General features: G+C 38.4%; 1 long non-coding RNA gene across 1 annotated transcript; it reads right to left on the bottom strand.

The window, feature by feature from the left end:
• Positions 1–1,805: 1,805 nt before the first annotated feature.
• Positions 1,806–12,979, bottom strand: LOC125131858 (uncharacterized). The gene is made up of 3 exons (XR_007136040.1): positions 12,852–12,979; positions 4,477–4,537; positions 1,806–2,659 (listed from the first exon to the last, which is right to left on the bottom strand). It is a non-coding gene; the product is annotated as an uncharacterized LOC125131858 (long non-coding RNA).
• Between the last annotated feature and the right edge of the window lie 1,700 nt (positions 12,980–14,679).

The raw sequence follows: 14,679 nt of genomic DNA, 5'->3' as shown, positions 1-14,679 counted from the left end.
ATTAATTCATTTTATTTATTTATTTATTTTTACCTTTTTTTAGGGCCACACCCATGGCATATGGATGTTCTCAGGCTAGGGGTCGAATCAGAGCTGCATCTGCCGGCCTATTCCACAGCCACAGCAATGCCAGATCCTTAACCTACTGAGCAGCGCCAGGGATTGAACCTACGTCCTCATAGTTAATAGTTAGGCTCATTATGGCTGAGCCACAACAGGAACTCCCTCATTAATTCATTTTATAGAGACTTAAACTCCCAGGGTAACTTGTGTTTTCATCTGGCAATATATGCAAAGGTAAGATCTACCCCCCTCTGCCATGTCCCTTTGCCCCAAGGGAGTCTTATAATCAAAAACCAAGGGGATATCCCTATTTACTTTAGCCTTTTGGGCAGAGCTGGAAGATATTAATAGGACTTGATGGTTGAAGAGAAACACGATCAATGGGATAATGGACTTGATTTTAAAACTACTCTTTGGAGCCAAAAAATGCAGCCCCACCTTCAAGATCAGCCCTCCATCATGTTTCTTGCTAAAAATAGAGGCAAGCCATCCTGATAATGAGAAATTTGGAAACAATTTGTGTAGGAAAATGCCAGGGCCTCAACTGCAGAGTGTCTGTGGAAGCAGGTTCTGTAGGAGAATTTCAGGAGTGTAACTTCCTCATCCGATTTCTTAGACTGTGGAATATCCCACTCTCAGGTCTACCTCTTTGGGGTTGTGGCATATATATGAATGACACAGTTCGTTTCAAATCAAAGAATATCACTCATTTTAATAAACTAAAATATCAATTACAGTAAAATTAAAGAAGCTTTTCTTAGTGTGAATCTAGCCATGTCCCTTAATCTTTCTTTGCCTTTCATAGAGAAAATATGATTAATGATGGGCATTCTAACTCATGAAATTGTCTTGAGAGAACTATGGGACATGGGTTAAGCTTCTGAATTCTTATTAAATTATAAAATACTATAAAGTATGATTTACAACTAGGACCATTCCTGTTACAATGATATTAGCACTAATGCATGCTTTCCAGATTAAAGGTGTTACCTATGGAAACATGTCTTTATTTTTACTTAGGCTCTATTATTGCTTTCCTGTAGACTTGGAAACTGCCTTAAATCCTTCCTAAGACATTTTAAATGTTGAAAATCCAAATTGGTCTGAACAGCTAATTTGAGCATGCATATGTAGCAGAAAGTGAAAGCTTATTCAATGCACCTATTTGATTGAGATTTTGACTCCACGTTGTCATGATAGTCAAGTTAGATGGCCGTAGTCTAGACGATGTTAGGTCTCTTTAAAGATGTTTCTGTGATTTTGACAAATAGCAATTACTGAGCACAACACCAACAGGGATAAATACTCCAATTGCAGCCTGTCAAAGATGAACTGAAGGACTGAGAGGAAACGCATGATAGGAAACATCTGGACCCTTTCAGGCCTGCTGAGAGGTGATGAGGATGTGACAATAAATAAATCAATCATAAAATAACACTCTAAAAGGCAGGGTTATTTTTTCACCTTACCTTTTGAACAAAAGAATGACTCTGTAATTTTAAAAAATGAGATGGATGTTCCCTAATGGTCAAAACACACTGAAAAAAAAAAAAACTCTTTGAATAATTTTATCTCCATATTTTTATGAGAACGAGATTAATAGGAAACTAAAGATAGAACTTTAAAGGCCAAAAAAATTGCCAAGGTATATTGAGGGGAAGTAAGATTCTGACTCAGTATCTGGGGACTTCTTTATTTTACCATCAGAAATATTTCATTTATAAGAGAAATGTAGCCATGAAAAAGATTTTTACTGAAAGTTCTGTTATTTTAAGTATTCAGCAGGAAATTATATGTAACTGGTCTGTATTCAAATGAAGAAAGATGAGAACTGGAAACTAATACATTTCTGTTCCAACAAAGTAAAGGTGTTGAAGGTTTTCCTTTGCACATCACCCCTTCTCTTTCATCCCATCTCAGGCCTTCTAGGTATCCAGGTTCTCTGCTGGGCAGAAGGTGCAGGGGCCAAGATGGAAAAAGGTTCAATAATATCACGGGCCATTTACAGGGAGATTGATCATATGGGTGGTTCCCACAAAGTAGGGATGGACATCGTTCCTGCTTAGCTGATCAGCTGATGATACGCAGCACTTAGAAGGGCGAGACTTATGTTCTCACCTGGTTTGGTGTGCGATTCTCACTGGCAGGATGGGGGGGTGGCTCCTGAGGTAGACTCCGTTTACACAGGAGCTCCTCAGCAATCTCATGGAGAGACCTGGCACTTCTCCACATTGGCTGTCAGGATGTTCAGGTCTTGTTCTCTCACCCCAAATCCCTCTCCTTGGTCTTAGCTCTTCTTTCCTTTCCTTGCTCAACTTGTAGCCCTTAGAGGAGGGGTTTGGCTCTTTTGTTATTGCTTTTAGAACATGTGGTATTTGGCATAATATTCATGGTCTGCTCCGATCAAGACTTAGCTTTTTGAGTTCCAAAAATCTCTTAGAAATGAGATGTTAACTTTCAAGGTTATTGTCTCCACGTGAGGTTTTAAGAGTTTGTCTGGGCACCCAAAGCTCCATGGTGAATTTTCTCTTATTCGGGCCATGTAGGAGCTCCACACTTTTCTACTTTCAAGGATTTGTTTTCACAGGAGGAGGGCCTCATGGTAAAAAAATGATAAAATAGTAATAATAAAATAGGTTAGAGGGATAAATTAATTAATACATAAAAATATTCTCCAGCTACATATAGTGGTGTACCTTAACAACATAGCAAAACAGAAAACAAACAAAAAATCTGAGTAGCAGTAATGTGGTGGGTCAGCTATTGCTATTAATTCACTCATTATTGACGTTGGGGGATAGTATTTAGTTATTATTACTTTTTTAAGTTTATAGCTCTTCCACACACTTCAGTGTAATTTAAACACAAAGGGGAAAAATGAAAGGAATTTTGAGCAGACAGTATTCACAACGGAGGAAGTCATCTACACTGTTTCACATGTTTAGATAATAAAGTAGTAGACTCGCTTTTTATCAAATGGTCCAAATTAGTTTTGGTAACCCAATTTTTGACAAATTTGATGGGTTATAATGGGCAGATGTTAAAATACGATCACCATTAATGGCTGTGCATAGACCAATCAAAGGATGGCTGCTTTAACGTTGGAGTGGGGTCTTGGGTCTCCTGATACACCAAGTATTATCCCTCTAGTTGCTGGATTGGGAAAAATCCAAATATTTCAGACAAATGGAATCTGAACCAGGGTAGCTGAAACAAGTGGAAAGTAAACTTGTGGGGCTTGGCACAGTAGCTATTTATTCAGCTGTTTATTCACAGCCCATGCCAGTGCCTACTGGGTGGTCATCAGCCTTGGTTATCATCCTGTGACTGTATGAATTTGCTCCTCAGTCTCAGATGTCAGTGCCACCATATGGCTTCATTTCTAAATCGGAAATAATCAGGCAAAATCCCACCAGCTCTCGGGTCAGGCTGGAAATTCGCTTCAGTCTCTGCATGTGGTGGGGGAGGGGAGGTACTCGTACCATCCCGTCATTGCTTGTACCCCCTTCCCCGTCTTCTCTTTTAGCATCTGTATGATTGTTGTGGGGTGGACGGAGCTAATTCTGTTCAGAGATGCGGCCATGGGGGGAAGCACAGAACTGAAATGTGTGATTCCTCCTGTCTTTCCTCTGTGGCTTTTAACTCCCAGGGTAAATGACGTTTCTACCCCTTATCTTAAGGCCTAACATCTCTGTCTGCCCTTCTGAGAGCATCCAGCTTTATTCCTCCAGCAGTGGGCCTATAAGAAAGGATTATTATTGACTGGGTTAAGGATCTGGAATTAGCATTTGGAGTATTGGACTTTGGAGGGACTTAATACCAACAGATATGGGGAAAGGAGATTTTTTGAGTGTGTAGTAAGGAAAAACACAACGCCTGAGAAGATATATATATTTTTTGTCTTTATAATTCCAAGTACACAATAATGCATCCTAGTCACTAAATTCTTAGCCTTCAAGATCAAGGATTTCGTTTTATTTATGTATATCTTCTCTTAGAATTTTGGCTCATGCGGGTGGCATTTGGTAAATATTTGTTGAATGAACAAAACAAAATATAATATTATCCTAAAACTCCTAAATGTTTTGTTTCCTGGCAGTTGTGAGCACTTTTTGATCTGCTGCTAATTTTTAAAAGCAGTCATTAAAGTTGTTGCCTTCAGAGGTTTGTTGAATAAAAGGGAGTTAATAATTCTAAAACATTAAAACGTTAGCATTACAATAAAAACATTCATTAAAGGCCCTCTTTCACCTAAGCTTTGAACTGAGTTTAAACGACTCAGTCAATTTTTTGTAGTCAGTCATATCCCTAAAAAGAATAAATAGGCACTGTAATTCCTATTGGGCCCTTCTGGTATTATCAGATAACAGTTAAATGAACAATAAATAACTAGCATATGATTCCTTGATTTACCTTTTAGTCCCCTTGATTTTCCTCGTTATTCACCAAAATGAGGACTAAGCAGCAAGGAAAACTGAAATTTGAAAGACAAGTAATTATTCCAATTGACTCAAACGTTAAAAATGCCACCATTAATTCCTCTTCATATATACTCATCAATCCATTCATCAACATGCATTGGATAAAAGGAATTGAGTATTCTACAAAACACTTCAGAATCTTTCTAATATCCATCCCTCTTGTACTTAGGAAGCTTAAGCTGGTTTATGGAATTTATAATCAGAGCCTTGACCAACATGACACTAGCATAAAGGATTTTTGTAGGTATGGACATGGATTTTGAGTTTCCTTTAGTGGAGCCTAGAGGACAGAGACAGAGGGAAATGCTAGGAGTTGGAAAGGGGTGTGGGAATGCTCTAAAATTTGCCAAGGGACAGCAGGCTGAGCCTAGAAGAGGAAAATCAATTATCCAGAGAGAGTTGAGAAGAGCCTTGAATATGTTAGACCAGTACTGTCTCATAAAAGTAGAATTCAAGCCAAGCAAAAAAATTGAAATACTTCAAAAGTTCATTAAAAGAAGTAAAAACAAGCAAGACAATGCAATTTTTATGTTTAGCTCGATATGTCCCAAATAGTGTCATTTCTATATATAATAAATATAAAATTATTAATGAGATATTTTATTTTTTTCCATGCTACGTCTTTGACTCTGGCATTTATATTTCACTTACAGATCATCTCAATTCAGACATCAAATTTTTATCAGAAATACATGCTCAGTATTAGGAGTCATAAAATTTACAGTTGAAAAAGTATATTCCCATACCTAAGTTGATCCAGCAGTTTTCAAATAACTGAATGGAGAGGTATTTAAATTTAAATTAATTAAAATAAACATTTCAGTTTTCAGTAGCACTAGCTGCATTTCAGGTAGTGAATAGCCACATGTGGCTACTGATTCCTGTACTGGTTGGTGTGGCTCTAGACTGAGGAATTTGAAGGAACAAAGGCAGATTTAGAAAGAGAAACATAATGAAATGACAAGCAGATAAAAAAAAGTGCAGTGTGTGTACAGTTTACAAACTAGGTAGTCAGATGCTGAGTAATCCAATGTTGACTCTGTTAAAATCCACTTGCTCCGTATTCAGCCCTTTCCAAATGCTAGTCAGAGCAAGAACAGAGTCTGGTTTGAAGGAAATTTTCAAATCATTTTAAAAGTGCTAGTGAGGAGTTCCCGTCGTGGCGCAGTGGTAAACGAATCCGACTAGGAACCATGAGGTTGCGGGTTCGGTCCCTGCCCTTGCTCAGTGGGTTAACGATCCGGTGTTGCCGTGAGCTGTGGTGTGGGTTGCAGACGCGGCTCGGATCCCGCGTTGCTGTGGCTCTGGCGTAGGCCGGAGGCTACAGCTCCGATTCGACCCCTAGCCTGGGAACCTCCATATGCCGCGGGAGCGGACCTAGAAATGGCAAAAAGACCAAAAAAAATTAAAAAATTAAAATAAATAAATAAATAAATAAGTAAAAGTGCTAGTGAAGTTCCTGTCATGGCGCAAATCCACCTAGGAACCATGAGGTTGCAGGTTTGATCCCTGGCCTCGCTCAGTGGGTTAAGGATCTGGCGTTGCCATGAGCTGGGGTGTAGGTTGCAGATACAGCTTGGATCTGGCATTGCTGTGGCTGTGGTGTAGGGTGGCGGCTGCAGCTCCGATTGGAACCCATATCCTGGGAATCTCCATATGCGGCAGGTGTGGCCCCAAAAAAAGCAAAAAGACCAAAAAAAAAAAGTGCTAGTGCAAGAACACAGAGAAATCTTATATATAATCTAGTCTAATTATTTTTATAACAGTGAAACATGTCCAAATAATACTGTCCACTTGTCCTAATCTCAGCCAGTTAAGATAAAGGCAGAGTTAGACTCTAGACCCAAGCTATATGGTTTTTCCCACTGTATCAAGTAGGATTCTAATATAGCATTAATATTAATGAGTAACCAGCTTGTGTACATTCAGTCCATTTATTTTAGACCTAATCCAGTTTATAAGCAACTAAACTATTCTTTATACAAATACTTAATGGTACTTTCATTATGCAATATCAATGCCACTGGTGCCTAAGAGGGTAGATCTTAAATATTTTTATCATCAAAAGTAAGAGTAACAAGTAAAGAATGCAGGAGGAAATTTTTGGAAGTGATTGATGTTGGTTTAGATTATGGTGGTTGTTTCAGGATGGGATACAAAAAAAATCAACTGTACTGAGTAAAAGACTTAAAAATTAAATGTAAATAGAAAAATGAGCCCAAATTCCTAAGTAATAGTGAGACAAATACAATTTGGAAATAAAACTTTAGTTTTGAACTTAATAAGCCAAGGCATCATATAAATTATATGTAATAGAACTCAACTGAAAATGCTTTATCTGAGCAACTTGTGAATCCACTGTCACCTCCTAAACCCAGCTAAGTGAAACATGTACTTTGCCTGTTTGACTTTGCAGCTAAATTTAGTCTCAGTGGATTAATGTATACGTGACACACTTGCAATTACTCACCAATTACTTCCATGCTTCTGTATACTAGAAAAAATGTTGCAGCTATTTTTTGTCTTTGAGGACATACCAATGACTATTCTCTGATCTGTGCCAAAACGAACATGTTCGCACACCTCAATTATTGCTCATCACTGAATATGACCCATGCGATCGACATTATCTCCAGAATTAAATGAATAAAGGTTATTTGAGTTCAGAATTGTATTAAATTATTCACTAGTGACATATAGTGAGTGAGTGCTTATGGTTGCATAGCCCTAGCCATGGAAGTAAACTCAGAAATAGCCACTAGTTGTAAGGAGTTCATCTTCTATTTGGCTCTTTTACCCAAAAGGTTTATGTAAGAACAAGCAAAGCTTTTTTATCGTAGGCAGGAGAGTCAGCCACCATCACTGGCATTTCAGCAGAGACTCAAATGGAGAGAGAGGAGTGGAGAAAGTTTTGTAGAAAAGACAAGGCTCCAGGTATGCCTTGATTGGAGTAGTCTTTGGCATGGGCGAGTTGCAGATGGACCTGGGTATCCTATGTGATGGGTTATTGTTTGGCTTCCTCCACTGTTGCTAGAGATAGTGGTGTGACTTCCCAGAAATCTGGAGTGTAGATAGCAGGTTGGCTTCCTGGGCTGGTTACTGTTACTAAGAAAGCTTGGTTTCCTGGGCTTTTTGCTGCAGATGTGGGTCAGAATTCTATTTTTGTATAGTTCTGGCTATTGTCCATTTGAATATTTGGTCTTTCACATTCTGAATAATAAATGACAATTTTAACATCCGTCAACTAATTTTTTTCTTAAACTAATAACATTGCTTTTCTTCTTACAGTAATTTGCATTTATCTTGCTTTTGTTTTGTTATCCTATTACCCTGAGGTTTTATGAACTGCTCAATCTGTGTTAGGTTTTTTAGAAGAGAAAAGAAAAGAACAAAAGGCCTGCTTGAGTGTCATTTTCTAAAATCATCAATCATAATCAGATACATCGTTGAGTTTTATATTGTTACTTAAGACCAAGAAAGGAATTTGAAAGTAAGAAAAACCACTTATATAGAAGTACAAACAAAATGTTTGGTCCAGAAATTGAAGTGATATTTTCAAAATCTAGTTTCTTATTTTGTTTTTGTCACAAGTCAAGAAATACTGTGATTAAATTTTCTTTCTTTTTAAAAATTTGATTATTTCAATGGTGTAAATCCTTGGGGCTAAAACATTATATAAATGTTTCAAATTGAAGTAAAACATGATCTTCTATTTTTGTTATCTACATATGACTAAATAAAGAGAGGAGATGACCTGCAAAATGAAGCACGTTCAATAATTTAGTCAGTTGAATAGAAATTTGGCATATTTCTGGACTGTTTCAGTTGAGAATTATAAACTTCTAAGGCTAGAGAGTTTATTTTCTTACCTTTTTAAACAAAAATATTTAAAGTTAATGAATGCGAACTACTACAAACTGGGTGGCTTAAAACAACAGAAATTTATTTTCTCCTAGTTCTGGAGTGGAATCTGAAATGACAGTGTTCACAGGGCCTGTTCCCTCTGACTGATCTGGGAAGGGTGTTTCCTTGCCTATTCCAGCTTCTGGTGGTTGCAAGTAACTCTTGGCATTTCTTTGTTTGTGATACCATAATTGCAATATTTTCCTTTGCCTTTGCATGACCTTTTCCCCTGTGTCTCTGTACATCTCTGGATCCATAAGACCCTCCTCTTATAAGGACACCAGTCACTGAATTCGAGCCCATCTTAATCCAGTATGCATTTATCTTGATTACATCGGCAAAAACCCTACTTTTCAAATAAGGTCGCATTCACAAGTACAGGGAGTTACAAATTACAACTTCAACATATCTTTTTTTTTTTTTTTTCTGGACAACACAATTCAACACTGTTGCCCAAAGTCTCAGCATGTGCTAGCATTAGATTTTCTAAACAGTTTTGTCTTTTTAGCTTAAAGCTTTCATCATGATCAACTTTCTGGCAGTTACAAAATTTGCAGCCTGGAGGAGCCATAAGAGACAGATGGATATAGATAGATAGATATCAATATCTTTCTGTTGGATTTACCAAATACCAGGCACTGTTCTAAGCATATATACATATATTTCCTTTATATATAAAATTTCATTTTCTTTTCACAAAACCTCTATCTTTTCAGTAGTGTTATTACCCTCATCTTCTTATATGAACCTCGTGTTGTGAGCTAAACCAAACCAATTTGATTGTTCACAATTATTAGATTATTTTAGGTACCTATAGTTAGATAGTGGAGAATCAGCTTTGCCATAGGTGGCATGAATTATAATAAACTCAAGTCTCCAAGTGAATTTGCCTCACACTTAACAGCAAGAAGGTACAAAAATAGCCATACCACCTGTTCTGTGTGCTTGATGGAATTCCAGCTCTCTCTTCTTTTAAATACTCTGATACATGAGAGGTTCATTCTAGGCAAAAGCAGCTTTATCACAGGCAGAATGGCAGAGCTCAACTAATCCATTTGAAGTCAGCTGAGAAAATCCTCTAGTAAGTATCTTAATCTAGTGCCATCAGAAGTTTTCCAAACCTGGGATATCCCTTTGATAAGTATAGATCATTAAACACACTACATTCTTATATCTGTTCACCAAAGACATAATGTGCCTATATAATACTCAGCCAACATATTCTGAAAACTATTCAGTCCACCAAAGCAATGTGCTAATTGCTAATTAATTATTCCTTTGATGTTGACAAAAAAACAAACACACAAGAATGACAAGTACTTAAACTTTCCCAATGTACGCAAAAATCAATTTATAGAGATAAATTTTATTTATTTATTTATTGTCTTTTTTTTTTTTTTTGTAGGGCCATACCTGAGGCATATAGAGGTTCCCAGGCTAGGGGTCAACAGCCTACACCACAGTCACAGCAACACCAGATCCGAGCTATGTCTGTGACCTACACCACAACTCACAGCAGCGCTGGATCCTTAACCCACTGAGCGAGGCCAGGGATCAAACCTGTGTCCTCATGGATACTACTCAGATTCGTTTCCTCTGAGCCATGATGGGAACTCCCAGAGATAAGATTTAAACTACCGACCAATGGTGCCTTTGCAGAAGTCAAAATACAGTGATAATGGAAAAATGATTTTTAAAAATTCCTTTCTTTGTAATAGTCTCAAACTAGGAAAAAAAAAAATTTTAAGTCTGTCAAAAGGTAAATAGACACACAAGGTGTGGTAAAATATAGCCATACAATGGAATATTCTCAGCAATAAAAAAGAAACAAACTCTTGTTGCACCCAACATATGGATGAATATCAAGATGGTTATGTTAGGTGAAAAAGGCAATAACGTACACTCTTATCATCCATTTACATAAAAGTCTAGAAACTACTTTGTAACAAAGTAGTGACAAAAAGCACATCAGTGTTTGCCTATCATGCGACAAAAAAGGGAGTGGGGTGAAGTGAGGGGTGAATTACCAAGGGGTGTGAGGGTATTTTGGGGGAAGGTTAACATGTTAGCTATTCTGTGATGATGGTTTAAATATATATACATATGCACGTGTGTCAAAGTTCATCAGATGGTACCTTTTAATAAGTGCATATAACTGTATGTAAAAGAAACCTTAATAAGTTCTTTAAAAATTTAGTTGTGGAGTTCCCATCGTGGCACAGTGGTGAACGAATCGGACTAGGAACCATGAGGTCGCAGGTTCGATCCCTGACCTTGCTCAGTGGGTTGGGGATCTGGCGTTGCCATGAGCTGTGGTGTAGGTTGCAGACACGGCTTGGATCCCGTGTTGCTGTGGCTGTGGTGAAGGCCGGTGGCTACAGTTCCGATTAGACCCCCAGCCTGGGAACATCCATATGCCACGGGAGCAGCTCAAGAAAAGGCAAAAAGAAAAAAAAATTGGTTATTAAGAGTGAGGTCTTTAAACCTGAGAAGAGAGCAGCCCAGAGGGAGCAGAGGAAAGAAATGAACTCCTATGACTTCATTTGAAATTGAACTCAAGATGCACCTGGAGAGGCATTCTGATCCTTGGATCTTAGTCATATGAGTCAAGAAATTGTGCTCTTTTTGCCTCATTGATTTGGGATAGGTATTCTGTTGCTTGTAACAGAAAGAACCCTAGCTGAAATAAAAATGTTCCCTGCCAGTAGGTTCTAGCACAAACAAATAAATTGCATGTGCTAAATCTAGTTTAAAATTTAACTGTGTCAACAACTAATGTGTCATGTAGCAGCTTATGATTTACTGTTTGAAAATACATCAATAGTTCTATCAAGAGTCTTGATTATCCTTGGAATTTGTTTATTATCCAGTAGGTTCTGACCAATATTTGCTCCTGAATTTCGAGATGAGTCCCAGGACCTAAATCTCCTTTTTACCTGGAACAAGAGAACTTGTGTCTAAGCAGGTTTGGATTTTTAAAGACTGCATCTCAGTATATGGTGCTGCCTGAATGACAGCTGGCCATTTTGCCCTGCCAAATGAGAAAAATAGAATATCCTCAAGGTCCAAATGCCACTTCTTCTGTGAAGCCTTTATCACTTCCTCCTTTCCCTCTCCTCTCAAGAGAATGTAATTCCTCTTGACAGTGCTATTTATTTTTCCCTACTGTATCCCAGAGTCTTTTTTTTTTAAGGGCCACACCTGTAGCATATGGAAGTTTCCAGGCTAGGGGTCAAATCCAAGCAGCAGCTGCCAGCCTACACCACTGCCATAGCAACATGGGCTGGTAGCTACGTCTGTGACCTACACCACAGCTCACGGCAATGCCAGATCCTTTACCCACTGAGTGAGGCCAGGGATCAAGCCCACTTCTTGTGGATACTAGGTGGGTTTGTTACCTCTGAGACACAAGGAGAATGCTTGCCTTTTTTTTTTTTCTTTTTTTAATTTCCTAAAGGCTTAGTTATTTAGCAATATAAGGATCAATTAAATATACACTGGAAGATTATATTAGTTTGCTAGGGCTGTCATAACCAAATGCCACAGACTGGGTGGCTCAAGCAATAGAAATGTCTTACCACACAGCTCTGGGGGCTAGACGCCCAGGATGAAAGTGTCAGCATCTCTGGGTTTTTTCTGCGGAATGCCTCTGTCCTTAGCCGTGGCACACACGGCCGTTTTCTCACTGTGTCCTCACACAGCCATCCTCTTCTTTTGTGTTGTCTGCGTCCTGATCCCTCCCTCTTAGAAGGCCTCCAGTAATCCTAGAGTAGGGCCCACTCTAAGGACCTGTTTTAACTTCATTACCTCCTTAAAGGCCTTATCAAATACTGAGATATTGGGAATTAGGGCTTCGCCACATGAATTTTGGAGGGAGACAGTGCAGCCTATAACAGAGGTAATAACCCAAGTTTTCTGCTCATTCTTCTCCTGTAAAGCGAAAGCTCTAAGAGAAAGATTCTCAAATGTCAACACGTGCACCATTGCAATAAATGTTTTGAATGTCTAACAATGCCAGGCATGTTGACTTTGGACTCAGATAATCAAGGTATCACCAATAATCAGACATCAAGTTAAAAGGCCCGAACGGATATACTGTATAAACCGCATTCCATTACATGTAACAGTCATTTGATTGGACCGAATTATAAATGTGTACCTTTATATTTTCCCTGCATAACAAGTGACCCACCTAATCAGAAAAAAATATCCCTACCGGGAAATTCCTCCTGTAATACCCCTCCTTACTCGAAGGCTTAAGCAACTATACACATTTCCCCACTGCCTGTGCTTTTTGCCATGTTCTACTTCATGTGCAGTGGGGACATCACCCCCTTTGAAATTTCTTTCAGCTTTAGGATCCTGTCCTTTCAAGTCTGCACTGTGACACTCCTTTGGACTTACCTTGAAAGTTTTCGTTGCTAAGGCTCCCTGCTGCCCCGATTTCCACTCTTCTCCTCAAGGGAGATAATGTCTCTTTGTCTCCAACTTGTGCCAAGAGGGTGATGAGCAGATGATCCCTTACTACGCCACTGCCATTTCGGCCAGTGAGAAAATTTAGGAACTGCTAGGGTACAATGACACGCAAGCAGGTGGAGTTTAGTCTCTCCCGGAAACTGTGCCCTAAGATCAACTCTGACTCATTTCATGTTCAGCTCGTGTCAGGCTGTCACTTGCCTGACTGACATATGTCGAGCTGTACTGAGGTCAGAATTCTCAGAAGTATTTAGAGACAATCTCAGTATGTGTCCTAAGATTATTTTCTAAAATATCTCAATGCTTTAGGGGAAAAAAAAAAAATAGGTGGAAGGGAAATGATGAGGAGAGAGAAAATGACTCCCATAAATTATTTTTCTCTGGGCTCAAGACTGCAAAACTAAACTGTTACTTTTTTTCTTTGCCACTTGCTGTCTGAACACGTTTTATGCCTCAGTTTCCTCATGTGAGGTATTAACATTCCTAAAAGTGTACGTCACGTGTAATTAATGATGGTAATGACCTTGAACATATGAAAGTTCATTATAAATCCTGTGTGCCGTCCACACACTAGTAAAAATAATAATTGCATTCTCTATTAAGGTTTCTGCCATAGAGAATCTCTGCAAGAATTACAATATTCAATTTCAGTCTAAAGAAAGATTAGTAAATTAAGCCGAGACTCAGGAGCTAAAATGAGTTCTTTTTTTTTAATTGTCAGTTTCTTTATCTCTGAAATTTGATTACCATAGCTATCTTCTTATAGTTTCCAAAATTTTCATAAAATAATTTTGAGCAGATAGGAACATTTTTGCCATTGGTATTTTATGTAACAATACATAATGCAAGTCACTGAGCAGAGAAACTGACATCTAGAAAGGATTCTTTGGCCATATTCTCCCCGTCTTTCTTCCCCTTCGGGTTTCTCAGGTGATAAGAAGCCCAAGGGAATACATCCTTGAAGGAAATCATCCCCAGGAAATTTAGTTCATTTTCTCCCAGAAGTCCAAGACACCCAAATATTCAGTCTCCAGATTTTGTTTTTCTTGTGATTTTTGAAGTGTACATATCTTTCATATTCACAAGAAAAAAGATCCTAAAATCAAAGGATGTAATATCCAAAGGCTCCACAATTGCAGATTGATCATGCATTATAATACCGTATCATTTAAAATGTGATGCAAGGGAATTGAATTACAGTGTGCATACTACGTCACTGATGTGTGTAACCTCAATTCAGGGTATAAAATCCTGGTTCTGAACACAGCCACATTGGTAGGAGCAGTAACATTAACTACATGCCCCAATTCAGTTATATTTATAGGAGAGTAAGATGACTGAGAAAGGCTATATCAACATTGCTCTGCAAGAATGCAAAATTTTTAAACGCTACGGGGAAAATACGATTTTTTTTCTTTCTTTTTTTTTTTTTGCTTTTTAGGGCCACACCCATATGGAGGTTCCCAGGTTAGGGGTTGAATCAGAGCTACAGCTGCTGGCCTAGGCTATAGCTGCAGCAACACCAGATCTGAGCCTCATCTGCAACCTATACCACAACTCACGGCAACGCTGGATCCTTAACCCACTGAGCAAGGCCAGGGATCGAACCTGCAACCTCATGGTTCCTAGTTGGATTCATTTCCACTGTGCCACGACAGGAACTCCCAGATTTATTTCCTGCAGAGTAGAATTTTTTCATTGTAGACCAGGTTTCAAGTTCTAAATAAATCTAAGGGATAGAGAAGAAAAGAAAATA

The sequence above is a fragment of the Phacochoerus africanus genome, chromosome 7 (assembly GCF_016906955.1).
Source record: "Phacochoerus africanus isolate WHEZ1 chromosome 7, ROS_Pafr_v1, whole genome shotgun sequence".
Classification (NCBI taxonomy): Eukaryota; Metazoa; Chordata; class Mammalia; order Artiodactyla; family Suidae; genus Phacochoerus; species Phacochoerus africanus.
This window is presented reverse-complemented; position numbering and strand designations above follow the sequence as displayed.